Here is a 14525-nt window from a genome sequence, read left to right on the forward strand (position 1 = left end):
GTAGTGTCTCGTTATTTTCATTATATCAATAAAAAATAGCAGTTTTCCAGTGTAATTTTCACCTTTTTTACCTTCTTTAGGGTCCATTAACATGTCCGTACGAATGGGTCCGCATCCATTCCCATTCATCTCCATGGGGCTGCAAAAGATGTGGATAGCACAGTGTGCTGTCTACAACCGCAGTTTCGTTCTGTGGCCCCGCAAAAAAGATAAAGCATGTCCTATTCTTGTCTGCAGCCACGGACAATAGGCATTTCTATTACAGAGCCGGCCATGGCCAGTGTCCCTGTTTTGTGGACGTGTGAATGGACCTTTACTCGCCTCTCTGTAGCCCTGGTCTCTTCACTTTTTGTGAGCAGGAAGCTGCTTGTCCCATGTGACAATCAAGCACCTGCATCTCCCAGGAGTGCATTGAAGTCTGCTTCTCCTTTCTCTTTCCTTTTGAATAGACAGTAGTCCCTCACATGTAGCCTCAGTAATTCCACTAATAAATAGTGCTATAGTATACAATGCCCCCCCCCCCCCCCCCCCCCCCCCCATTACCTTTACTATCTAAAGAGCGAGAAATATAGCTACGTATTACTATGCATTTACAAGTAGGTGTGAATGAATAAATGAAAAACATCTGGGCTGGTTCTTTAGCAGTAACAGGAGGACAGAGCATGGAAGCTACTAAGCAATTTCAATCACAGAAGAAATAGCAGGGGCACTACCAGAGAGCAAATGTAATGGACATAAAAAAAAAAAACTCACAATATTTTTATTGCATGTGTATTGCAGGAATACACTTGTTGACAAAAAGAATAACTCACCCAGATATAAATGTCGGATTGCTGCAAAACTCTGCATGCAGTGAGCGCTGATTAGACACTGGGTTTTGCTGCACAAGTGCTTTATCTGCTGGCTATAAAAAAAAATCTCTCAGAGGCTACTTTTGGGTAGTCTACCCTTAGTGAGATATGGTTGACTGCTAGACATGCCTCAATGACCCACTCCTAGACATTTTGACTAGTTGACAGACTTTGAGAGGGAGCGCATCATTGGACTATAAGAAGCATGAAGGTTATTTTAATGAATTGCCCACAATCTAGGATGTTCTGAGCTAGCTTTGAGGAGGTGTTTGGATCACGGGGCCACGCACACACCGGAAACGGGGTACAGATTTCTGTGTGTTTCTTCACCATCTCTGCAACAAAATCTGCAATTTCTAACAAAGTTTTTGGTGCAGTTTGGCCACAGATTCTTTGGAAATCTGCAATGCAGCCAATTTCCGCACAGAAATAAATCTTTGTGTAATCTCATACACTTTGCTGGCACTCTACTACGCTGCGGTTTTTCCAAACTGGAATCTGTTCAGAAAAACCATGAGTATTCCGCAACATGTGCAGGTGCCCTATGGGCTCATGCACACGGCCGTAGCCATTTTTCCAGTCCGCAAAACACAGATACTGGCCGAAGAGCCTGCAGCCAAACGGACAAGAATAGGAAATGTTCTATTTTTTTTTTTTTTTTTTTTGCAGGGTCGTGGAACAGATTTACGAATGCGGACAGCACATGGGAGTGCTGTCCACATCATTTGCCGGCCCCATTGAGATGAATGTGTCCTTATCTGACCACAGTTGTGTGCATGAGCCCTAAGTAGTACTAAACAGCAATACCACTGACTACGCCTTTGCAACTGGGACCATCTATGGGACCTATTCTCTGGATAGGACAATAGTATCTGATGGGTGGAGGTCTGGGACCCCTGCCGAACAGCTGTTTGAGAAGGCTGTGGCACGGCTGCTCCTAGGCCATGTGACTGATAAACATGTCTTCACTCTGCCTAGGAAAAGCTGCAAAAATGCTGCGGTTCTCCTGTGAGCGCCACTGCCTTCTCAAACAGCTGAGCGGTGGGGTTCCCGGGTTTCGGATCCCTACCAATCAAATAGTGATGACCTATCCTGAGGAGAAAATCTCGGAAAAACCCTTTAAAGGGAGACTGTCACCCTGAAACTATGGTTTTACAACTTTTTAAATGCCAATGAATATTTTTAAGTTGCAACTGGCATTTTACCCCGACCTCACCAGGCTTTACGAAAAGGGGGAGGCACCATCGGCCCCAGCTAGTTCATCATTTATTGTGCCAGAAATTGGCGTAAATAATGGACAAAATCTATGGCGGCTCCGAGGTGCCGCATGTTTCAGTTTGGTGCATGGAGAGCTGGAGGATGCATGTCATTTATGACGAGGCCATGGCTCCTCTGGAAGCGCAGGCCTTATCAAGACCACAGCAGAACAACCTTTCCCCAAACTTTCCACTGGGTATGGTTTATCTTGTCTTGTACAGAATATACAGCAGTCACAATTACTGATCACACAACCATGTGGATCCAGCCTATTGCTCCAATTAAGACCAATACTTCTAAGGCCTGTTTATGGTCCTTTCATTTCTTGGTTTAAGTTTTATGGTGAGTCATGTTTAAAGAGGACTTTTCATGTCCTCAGGAAATTGCAACAGGGGGCATACCTTTCACACATCTTCCGTGAGCCGAGACCCCGGCCTTGAAATGTTTCTTCTAACCCCCTCCATTCAGCCACTGTCGGTGCCATTAGTTTTGAAGGCTGATACTAGTGAATTGACAACACTAATGGCACGAATACCAGCCTAAGGCCTCATTCACACGATTGTATTTTCGGTCTGATCTGCATTTTTTGTGTTTAGCACCCAGACGCATTCATTTCTGTTGGGCCACAAAAAAAATGTGGACAGCAGACAGATGTTATCCATGTGCTGTCCGCATCTGTGCAGCAAATGATAGAACATGTACTATTCTTGTCTGTTTTGAGGACAACAATAGGCATTTTGACAATAGGGCCCAATTCAATCTAACCCTGTTTTATTCGATTACTGATAGGACATACTTCCCAACGGCAGTGCTTAACAAACTCAAAATAGGGACATTAGTGCCCCTCCCTGGGACTGCCCCAAAAATGCCCAAGAATTGTGCCTAAACAACCACTTTGGGGGCAGGTTTAGCCTAAGCACTCAGCCCTCCATCCTTTTTGCATCCCTTGAAACAAACATCATTCTCAGTGGAAAACAATTCTGAATCAATGATACTTCCATCCACTAGGTGGGGCTCTTCTAATGCTTAGCATTGGTGACCTGGTGTTGCTGAGGTAAGATGGTTCATGCAGGATGTGGTGGCTTTTATATAGTGTATGAATAGCTAATAAGTTGCCAAAGCAGCAAGTCAGTCTGCTACTTTCATTTTCAAAAGTGCATAGTATAATGCATAGCATAAGTACACCAATACTCTAACGCTGGGTTCAGACCTGAGCGTACTGAAGGAGCGCTCTGTATGCGCGATTTTATCGGGCGTTTACTATTCGCGGCCGGCAACAAGCAAACGCCCATTGTCGCGCGTTCCCGGAAGTCTATGTACGGGAATGCGCGACCATACGACCCAAAGAAGCTCCTGTACGTCTTGGGGCGTAGGGTGTTTAACAGCACGTTCGTACGTGCTGTAAAACGCTCAGGTGAGAACCATGCCCATAGGGAATCATTGGTTCTTGCCTGTTGAGCGTTTTACAGGTGTGAACCCAGCCTTAAGTACAGTGGGGCAAAAAAGTATTTAGTCAGCCACCAATTGTGCAAGTTCTCCCACTTTAAAAGATTAGAGAGGCCTGTAATTTTCATCATAGGTACACTTTAACTATGAGAGGCAGAATGGGGGGGGAAATAATACAGGAAATCACATTGTAGGATTTCTAATGAATTCATTGGTAAATTCCTTGGTAAAATAAGTATTTGGTCACCTACAAGCAAGATTTCTGGCTCTCACAGACCTGTAACTTCTTTAAGATGCTCCTCTGTCCTCCACTCGTTACCTGTATTAATGGCACCTGTTTGAACTTGTTATCAGTATAAAAGACACCTGTTCACAACCTCAAACAGTCACACTCCAAACTCCACTATGGCCAAGACTAAAGAGCTGTGCCAGACGTGTCCCCCTGCTTAAGCCAGTACATGTCTGGGCCCGTCTGAAGTTTGCTAGAGAGCATTTGGATGATCTTGAAGAGGATTGGGAGAATGTCATATGGTCAGATGAAACCAAAGTAGAACTTTTTGGTAAAAACTCAACTTGTCGTGTTTGAAGGAGAAAGAATGCCGAGTTGCATCCAAAGAACACCATACCTACTGTGAAGCATGGGGGTGTAAACATCATGCTTTGTTGCTGTTTTTCTGCAAAGGGACCAGGACGTCTGATCCGTGTAAAGGAAAGAATTAACGGGGCCATGTATCGTGAGATTTTGAGTGAAAACCTCCTTCCATCAGCAAGGGCATTGAAGATGAAACGTGGCTGGGTCTTTCAGCATGACGTTGATCCCAAACACACCGCCCGGGCAACGAAGGAGTGACCTGGAGTGGCCTAGCCAGTCTCCAGATCTCAACCCCATAGAAAACCTTTGGAGAGAGTTGAAAGTCCGTGTTGCCCAGCGACAGCCCCAACACATCACTGCTCTAGAAGAGATCTGCATGGAGAAATGGGCCAAAATACCAGCAACAATGTGTGAAAACCTTGTGAAGACTTAGGCCCCTTTCACACGAGCGAGTATTCCGCGCGGATGCGATGCGGGAGGTGAACGCATTGCACCCGCACTGAATACCGACCCATTAATTTCTATGGGGCTGTGCACACGAGCGGTGATTTTCACGCATCACTTTTGCGTTGCGTGAAAATCGCAGCATGCTCCTCTTTGTGCGTTTTTTCACGTAACGCAGGCCCCATAGAAATGAATGGGGTTGCGTGAAAATCGCAAGCAAGTGCGGATGCGGTGCGATTTTCACGCAATCATTATTATTTTCCCTTATAACATGGTTATAAGGGAAAATAATAGCATTCTGAATACAGAATGCATAGTAAAACAGCACTGGAGGGGTTAAAAAAAAATTAAAAAATTATTTAACTCACCTCAATCCACTTGCTCGCGTAGCCGGCATCTCCGTCTGTCTCTTTTACTGTATAGGACCTGTGGTGAGCATTAATTATAGTTCAAGGACCTGTGATGACGTCACTCCGGTTATAACATGGTACGTCACATGATCTTTTACCATGGTGATTCACCATGGTAAAAGATCATGTGACGTACCATGTGATGACCGGAGTGACGTCATCCCAGGTCCTTGAACTATAATTAATGCTCACCACAGGTCCTATACAGTAAAAGAGACAGACGGAGATGCCGGCTACGCGAGCAAGTGGATTAAGGTGAGTTAAATGATTTTTTTATTTTTTTTTAACCCCTCCAGCGCTGTTTTACTATGCATTCTGTATTCAGAATGCTATTATTTTCCCTTATAACCATGTTATAAGGGAAAATAATACTATTTACAGAACACCGATCCCAAGCCCGAACTTCTGTGAAGAAGTTCGGGTTTGGGTACCAAACACGCACGATTTTTCTCACGCGAGTGCAAAACGCATTACAATGTTTTGCACTCGCGCGGAAAAATCGCGGGTGTTCCCGCAACGCACCCGCACATTTTCCCGCAACGCCCGTGTGAAAGGGGCCTTACAGAAAACGTTTGTCCTCTGTCATTGCCATCAAAGGGTATATAACAAACTATTGAGATGAACGTTTGTTATTGACCAAATATTTATTTTCCACCATAATTTGCAAATAAATTTGTTAAAAAAATTAAATAAAAACCAGACAATGATTTTCTGGATTTTTTTTTACTCATTGTCTCTCATAGTTGAGGTATACCTATGATGAAAATTACAGGCCTCTCATCTTTTTAGTGGGAGAACTATTGGTGGCGACTAAATACTTTTTTGCCCCACTGTATGTATTCCCACTGACAAATATGGGGTATGGACTGAAGGCCATTGTTATGAGGCCCTGCAGCACCTTGTTCCTGAGCTTATGAAAGGTTCACCCTGCTAATTATTTTAAGTATATGTTAAGATAACAAGTGGTTTAGATATTTTTAACATTGAAATGAATTGAATTTACTAATCTACTTTAATTATGAAAGCTCCAACGATGTCCTGATTTCAGCGCTGGTCCCTTGGTCCAGCACATAGCTTCCCTGTATGTCAGTCATGTCAGGCTCAGGTTATTAGTTCAGCCTGCCCCTGTCTCAGTCTGTGTGTCAGCCATGATGGAGAAGGGAACTGGCTTAGATAATGACCTACCTCTTCTCTGTGGAACGCTGTAAGGCCTCTTGCACACGACCTTGTTTTCCCCCGTGGCCGTATTGCGGCCCGCATACGGCGGGTCCGCCGTACATGGGACACCGGCCGTGTGTATTGCACATCACGGATGTGGACCCATTCACTCGAATGAGTCTGCAAATCCAGTGATGCGGTGCGGAACGGAACAATGCAACTGAAGAACTACGGAGTGCTTCTGTGGTGTTCTGTTCCGTGCTTCCGTTCCGCAAAAAGATAGAACTTGTCCTACCTGTTTGCACAACGGATGGATCGCGGACCCCATTCAAGTGAATGGGGTCGCGATCCGCATGCGGCTGGCCCGTGGTCAGTGCCCGTGCATTGCGGACCATAATTTGTGGTCCGCAGCACAGGCAGCACACGTTCATGTGTGAGAGGCCTAAGGGTGCAGCCCCGTGTTCAGCTTTTCTAATGCTCCATATTTTGGAAGAATATGGAGTGAATTCAAAAAAGAAAAGTCCTATCTGTCCTTTATACTTTCTTTTGTGAATTCAGGGGGCTGAATACGAAAGCACACCACACTTTCCAGATTTTTATTTATAAAAATTTTTGAAAACCATGTATCATTTTCACATCACACATACTTGCTACTTTGTGTTGTTCTATCACATAAAATCCTAATAAAAAACATTTGTGGGTGCAACGTGAAAAAATGTCGAAAAGTTCAAGGGGTATGAATACTTTTTCAAGGGCACTGTAGATATATATATATATATATATAAGCAGAATTACCCAGCTTCGCATGGATCTCTTGCATTTGTGTGTGTGGTTAAAAGATATCCCCATTACAGTGTTATCCACAGTATTCCCATTACAGTGACATCTATAATGCCCAAATAAACATAACATCCACAGTGCCCCCATAACAGTGACATCCACAGTACCCCATTAACAGTTACATCCATAGTGCCCCAATAACAGTGACACTTACAATGCCCCTATAAAAGGATCATCTACAGTGCACCCATAACAGTGGCATCAACAGAGCTCCCCTAACAGTGTCATCCACAGTTCCCCCATACCAGTAACATCCACAAAGACCCTATAACAGTTACATCTACAGCGTCCCCATAATAGTAACATTCACAGTGCCTCCCATAAGAGTGACATCCACAGAGCCCCATAAAAGTAGAATCCAGAAGTGCCCCTGTGACGGACTGAACCGAGGGCCAGCCTCCTTCCTACGGACAATGGACCCAGAACTATGGAGACACCCTCAGACCTTTTGGGGTTACAAGGAACTATGAACCCTGATTTATGTGTGGAATTTATATGCCACATGTTTCTTATTGATCACTCAAGGTGCAGGGTGTGAATCCAGCAACACAAAAAGGGTTAACTCTGCACTGAGACTCCCACTGATTGTGTTAGTGATGGAATTAAGATAGCTGACTCTAGGAGCAGCCGACTCCAGTGTAGATGAGTAGATCACCCTATGATACACTTAGGAGATAATCCCATCACATGTGTCTCCTGTCTCCCTATTAATTCCCTATGGAGGGGGGGGGGGGGGGAGATGTCTGTTTGCATGTTGTTCATGGTTGATTGATTTTTGTTGTTAGACTTCTTGAACTGTATATATACTGAGTTGGTCTTCAATAAAGTAGTTCCTGTTTTACCCTCAACATATAGTGTCATCTCATGTGTGGGGGAACATCTATATTTATTCTGGGGATTGCTATCGGTATTATACTCCCCTGGGATTACAACACGGTTCTACCCACTGGAAGTTGGATCCTGGTCTTGGGCCCAGGGTGGATGGAAGACGGCGAGACCTCAACCAAGCTGCAGCGGTTCGTGGGGTCGGCAGTGATTACGGTGTCAAGTGGAGTGCTTGGAGCCCTCAGGAAGCACTAGGAGCATCCATCAACGGAGGTACCCAGTCGGGGTGCCAGGAGATCCGTTACAGCCCCTATAACAGTGACATTAACACAGCCCCCATATCAGTAACATCCACAAAGCTCCTACAACAGTGACATCTACAATGCCTCCATAATAGTGACATCCACAGTGCCCCAATAACAGTGACATCCACAGTGCCCCAATAACAGTGACATCCACAGTACCCCTATAACAGTGACATCCACAGTGCACCAATAACAGTAACATCCACAGTACCCCCATAACAGTGACATCCACAGTACCCCTATAACAGTGACATCCACAGTGCACCAATAACAGTAACATCCACAGTACCCCCATAACAGTTACATCCACAGTGCCCCTATAACAGTGACACTCACAATGCCCCTATACCAGGGTCATCCACAGTGCACCCATAACAGTGGCATCCACAGTTGTTGGGTTATATAAAAGGCCAAATGCTTTATATATATAAAAAAAAACACACACAAAAAAAATAATGGATCAAAAGAAAAACTATTCAAGATGGACACAAACATCTCCAAGAGCTCGATCGAGAACCTAATTATTTTGTGCAATCAGTAAAAACAGGGTACAATTGTCTATGCAAAATATAAATTATAGAAAAATTTAGAATACAATCAAAATTTAATCAACGTAAAATTAAATATACAATGATATGCAGTACCCAGAATTCGCCACTAGATGGTGCTGACAAAACACTACTCAACCAACACGAGAATATTATGCAATACTGCTTTCAATTAGGAGAGATATATGAATCAATTGATTATTCACAGAAATTCAATAAAGAAAATGACAGATACGATCCCTTGTCCTGCCAAATCTTATCCCCAATCTTGGATAATCATAGTATTGCAATAAAATTTATAAATTATCAGCTTGATATCAAACTAGGGAATATAAAGATTCCCAACAGAGTTTCTCCAATATTATCTCCTTTATTCAGTTATGTGCATTGTAACTGAATCAGAGACGATAATGATGTAGCAACTAACGTTACACGTCCGCAAATAAGCGGGTATCTGGCTAAGTATCAAGCCAATTAATTTAGATCAATCTAATATTTAAAGCTGAGTGTATGTGTGTGTTTGTGTGTGTATGTCCGCTAAAGAAATCCACACCGTCGCATTTACAATCACAAAATTTGGCACACAGGTACATCAGGTGTCCGGGAAGGTTTTGGACCAGGTCTCAGCTCTCTAGGACGTACTGTTCCTGAGATATTCCCAAAAAAAGGCATTAGCCAATAGAAGCTTGGTCACATGACCCTTATCAACCAATAGAAGCTCTCAGGTCCTTCAGCCTCCACATACAGTTTTACTTCAGGTTTCCATAACAACCCAGCCATTTTTTCACTGCTGTAGGAGAGCTTTAAAGGAAATCTGTCACCAGGATAATCGCTATTGAAGTAAAGCCACGGCCTAATAGCACTTAGTACCTTATTTCAAAATGTGCCTTTGTTCCAATGATCCAGTAAGGCGCCCAGACACGCCCCCTGCCACAATGTTTCCACCCTCAAAAGATGAACGTAAAACCCTGCCCCCAGGTCCACTAAGCCACACCCCTGATCCAGTTAGGCCATGCCCCTTCCCACTCCTCAGCTGACAGGGAATGAAAAAATGAAGTTAAAAATCAACTTCTGTCAGCTGCAGGGGTGGGAGGCACGGTGACTTTCTCCCTGCAGCTCACACTCAACCAGCACAGTGCTGCTGTCTTAAGCTCCATTCACACGTCCGCAAATGGGTCTGCATCTGTTCCGCAATTTTGCGGAACGGGTGCGAATCCATTCATTTTCAATGGGGCAGTAATGTGCTGTCTGCATCCGCACTTCCGGGTCCGCACTTCCATTCCGCAAAAAAAAAAAAAGAACATGTCCTATTCTTGTCTGCAATTGCGGACAAAAAAAGGCATTTTCTATGAGAGTGCCGGTGATATGGTGTCCGCAAAATGCGGAACGCACATTGCAGGTGTCCGTGTTTTGCGGATCCGCAAAACACATACGGACGTGTGAATGGACCCTTAAAGTAAGTTGTTCAAAAGGACACGCCCCCGATCCGGTTAGGCCATGTCCCCTCCCACTCCTCAGCCGACAGGGATTAAAAAAATGAAGTTAAAAATCAACTTCTGCAGGGGTGGAAGGGACGGTAAATTTCTTCCTGCAGCTCACACTCAGACAGCACAGTGCTGCTGTCTGAGAGTGAGCTGTTCAAAAGGACATCTTTGTGTCCATCCAGGCCCTGTGCCAAACGGAGGACAAGGAGTCTGAAAGCCGGACTGTCAGGCTTAAAACTGGACCTCTGGCCACCCTAGGGGCAGGCTGTTGTGGAGGTCACAGTTAAGGGGATGGTCCGCTAAGGAGGTCAGTGTTAAGGGGCAGATTGCTCTAAAGGCCACTGTGGAGATCACTGTCAAGGGAAAGTGTGCTATGAAACTCATTGTTAAAGGGGAAGGCTGCTGTAAAGGTCAAAGTTAAAGGGGTGGGCTGCTGTGGAGGTCCAATTTTAAGGGATGGGGCATTGTGGGGGGGGTCAGTGTTAAGGGGTGGGGGGCTGTGGAGGTCACTGTTTTAGTGGATGGTGTTGATATCTTTTTAATGACACACACAAACATTAAATTAAATAGATTACATATACCCGAGTGAAGCCGGGTCCTTAAGCTAGTACTACATATAAATAAAAGTATACATTACCCAAGGATGTAGGTGATAGGCAGAGTCTAGATGAAGTCAGCTCTCCAAAGGTTTTTCTGATATTTCCAAAATATTTCTCCAGAGATCTCACTCTCTTTCTTTGTTTTTTCCTCTTTTTGTGTTCCCTCTTTTTGGTATGTGGTTTCTGAACCAAAACGTATCAGATGAGCACACCTTCCTGGTTTGGAACTTTCCAATCATTGTTGGATAGGCGTGTACATTGATAAGGAATGTGACGTCATAACACTACACAGAATGCACTTTTGCTACTGGTGTAGTGTTACCTACACATGCCTAGGTGGCACTGTTGTATAAGCTATAAGCATCATACCATTAAGGGTTAACTCATACATGAGGCCTTGTTTCAGAGCTGAGGGACACACTTTGATACATGACTATATTCTTTGAGGAACATCTAGACAATTTTCACACTGTGGAATTCATGTTCAGATAAGAAATACAATGAAGCCTCTACTTCTGCAGGTGTTGTGTATCTTTTAACTGACTAAATGTATAATTAATTGTTACAATAACATTAGTTCTTTTGAACGACGCAGTAATCTTCCCATGGACTTACTTCGGCCTACATTAAAAATCCATACAAAATAGTGAATATAAACCAACATTGCTCTTAAAGGCAATGAATATCTATTATAACTAGATTAAGTAGATATAACTGTTTACACTTCTGAAAAGGCATAACACAGTGCACCCATAACAGTGGCTTCAACAGAGCTCCCCTAACAGTGTCATCCACAGTTCCCCTATATCAGTAACATCCACAAAGACCCTATAAACAGTGACATCGACAGCATCCCCATAATAGTAACATCCACAGTGCCCCCCATAATAGTGACATCCACAGAGCCCTGTGGGGGAAGGGGTAGCTCTTTTTCGGGGGTTGCAACCACACACGTCTTCACGGACACCAAGTTTTAAGGTCGAAACATTGCTTTTATTTGGCACTTCAGCAAAAACAAAACATAATACAAAACAAACACCTGCCTGGCTGGGCTCTAACTAAACATATAATAACCTGACTCACCTAAAGTATACCCCACAGTTCACACACTGTTTCAGGTGCGGCTTTCTTAGCCAGTAGTCCAGCTCACTTCCAGGCTGCATCAAAGTCAGTCTAGGCTATCTCCCAGCCTCGTGGTCCCTCAGCCTTGCCCGGCTGAGACCACATTCACAGAGCCTCCAGGCCTCTGTCCACGGGTAACACACTCCCCCCTTACTGACACCTTGGGAGGTGCTTTATGCCAGCCTGAGTACCTCCAGCTGGTCTCACCTGTGGTGGAATAGGGGTGTGGATCACACTAGCCACCCCTTCCTTGCCTCTAACCTGTGTGAGATCTGTCACTGTCTCATATATCCCCCCCTCCCCCACTTTGTTCAAGCCCGTGAGGTTCTTCCAGACCCACGCCAGCAGAGCTTGGTTTATCACCAAAACTGATGTCTTGCCCAATAGAAACTGCCTAAAGGCCTCATGTGCCCATCTCATTGCCAGATACTCTTTTTCTACTCTCCCGGGTGATGATGATGCGCTCTCGCACTCCTTGATCTCTCTCTCTTTTTAGATCCTCTGGCTCCCGCGCACATGCGCCTCATGTCCTTTCTTGGACTGCTGCAGCTCTTGATTGAACTGTTCCCAGTCATGGTCATGTCCAGACACTTTCTCCTTTGCTTTGCGGATCTCCTTCAGCAGAGCATGCTTGCCCCTGCTCGCTTCTTTTACGTGCATCTGGTTCACTTCTTCCTTGTTTCCAGCAGTAGTTTCCGCAGCTACGGTGGCAGTTTCAGAGACCTCTGCTTCTTTAGTGTCTTTTTCCACTTCGTCTGCCGCTCCCTTTGTCTTAACTTTGTACTCTGCAGCACCTGGGGACTTCACGTCAACCAACACATCGGCCTTAACTTTTTCAGCCTTTGTCTTCTTGGAGTCTCCAGTCTCTTTGACCGCCTTCTCAGACATGGCACCATACACTTGCCCTGTAACTCCTCCCCCTCTTCTCATCGAGGCAGGAGGCACCAGGGTCTTCAGTAGACTCCTCGTCTTCTAGCATTTTCTCCAGAGGCTCACCCAGGACACTGTTCTCCTTTTGGGGAGGAGTCAGGAGAGACAGCCCATCGTAATAGCCAGTATCCAAAAACTGATCGTTCACCTCCTTGTACTTCTTCCCCAGCAGCTTTGCTGGCTATTTGGAAGGCCTTGTAGGCAGAGGGGACATCTTCCAGGCCCGGGCTACACTCTACCACGGGTCTGTGGTCTTCGGCATCCACATCAGCCCCATCAACTGGTTCAGCAGAAGTATCTTCCATCTTCTCTGCCACAGCCAGCACCACAGTGCCAACATCTCCAGACCCATTCTAGATAGGCTCTAATTTAGACTTCTCAAACTCATAGACGTTCTTCCCGACGTCATCCTTTGAGCTCACGAGATCATCTATCTCTGCTCTGAGTTGCTTGTTCAGCCTCTCAAATTCAGCATGCTCCTCAAGCGCTTCTTCAAGGGCTCTAGCCAAGGAGTGGCCCTTGGTCTCCTTCTACAAAGCATCAGTCTCCACTCGGTCACGTTTTTCATCATATCGAGCCGAGATGTATTACTACTTCTGTATCAATTGTGACCTCTAGGGGCACCGATGAGCTAATCCCCACCTGGGACACTTCCTTAGTAACAAAAAAACACTGTGGAGACTGCATATCCACCATATCCAGTGACATGCAGTACACCCTCTAGCCCTATCATATTTCCCTGCACATTCAAACACTGAGTTGGAGATGTGCTTCGCTCCACACTACTTATATGCATTTCTTCAAATCTTTTGATCAAGTCATATAGATCTTAATGAAAAATAGCAGATGCAGAAAATAAAGCTTCATCATCATTTACATTTTTACCACCAGGGGGCGCTTCTCCCCTGACCACAACCTGCAACGGAAAAGGCATGTTATCAACATCAGATATTCACACAGCAATTTCCTTTGCAACATAGCAGAATTCAGCAGCACATGCTCTTGCCATTGCCCCTAGCAACCAGTTTTCTCCTTTCAGCAGGGATGCTTGCCCGCATCCGACACCAATTGTGGGGGGTTAGCTCTTTTTCGGGGGTTGCAACCACACACGTCTTCACGGACACCAAGTTTTAAGATCCAAGCATTGCTTTTATTTGGCACCTCAGCAAAAACAAAACATTATACAAAACAAACACCTGCCCGGCTGGGCTCTAACTAAACATATAATAACCTGACTTACCTAAAGTATACCTCACAGTTCACACACTGTTTCAGGTGCAGTTTAGCTAGTAGTCCAGCTCACTTCCAGGCACATGCACAGTGCCTCCATAACAGTGACATGCACAGTGCCTCCATAACAGTGACATGCACAGTGCCTCCATAACAGTGACATGTACAATGCCTTCATAACAGTGACATACACAGTGCCTCCATAACAGTGACATGTACAATGCCTTCATAACAGTGACATGCACAGTGCCTTCATAACAGTGACATGCACAGTGCCTCCATAAAAGTGACATCCACAGAGCTCGCATAACAGTGACATGCACAGTGCCTCCATAACAGTGACATGTACAGTGCCTCCATAACAGTGACATGCACAGTGCCTCCATAACAGTGACATGTACAGTGCCTCCATAATAGTGACATGCACAGTGCCTCCATAACAGTGACATGTACAATGCCTCCATAAAAGTGACATGCACAGTGC

The sequence above is a fragment of the Bufo bufo genome, chromosome 2, assembly GCF_905171765.1.
Source record: "Bufo bufo chromosome 2, aBufBuf1.1, whole genome shotgun sequence".
Lineage (NCBI taxonomy): Eukaryota > Metazoa > Chordata > Amphibia > Anura > Bufonidae > Bufo > Bufo bufo.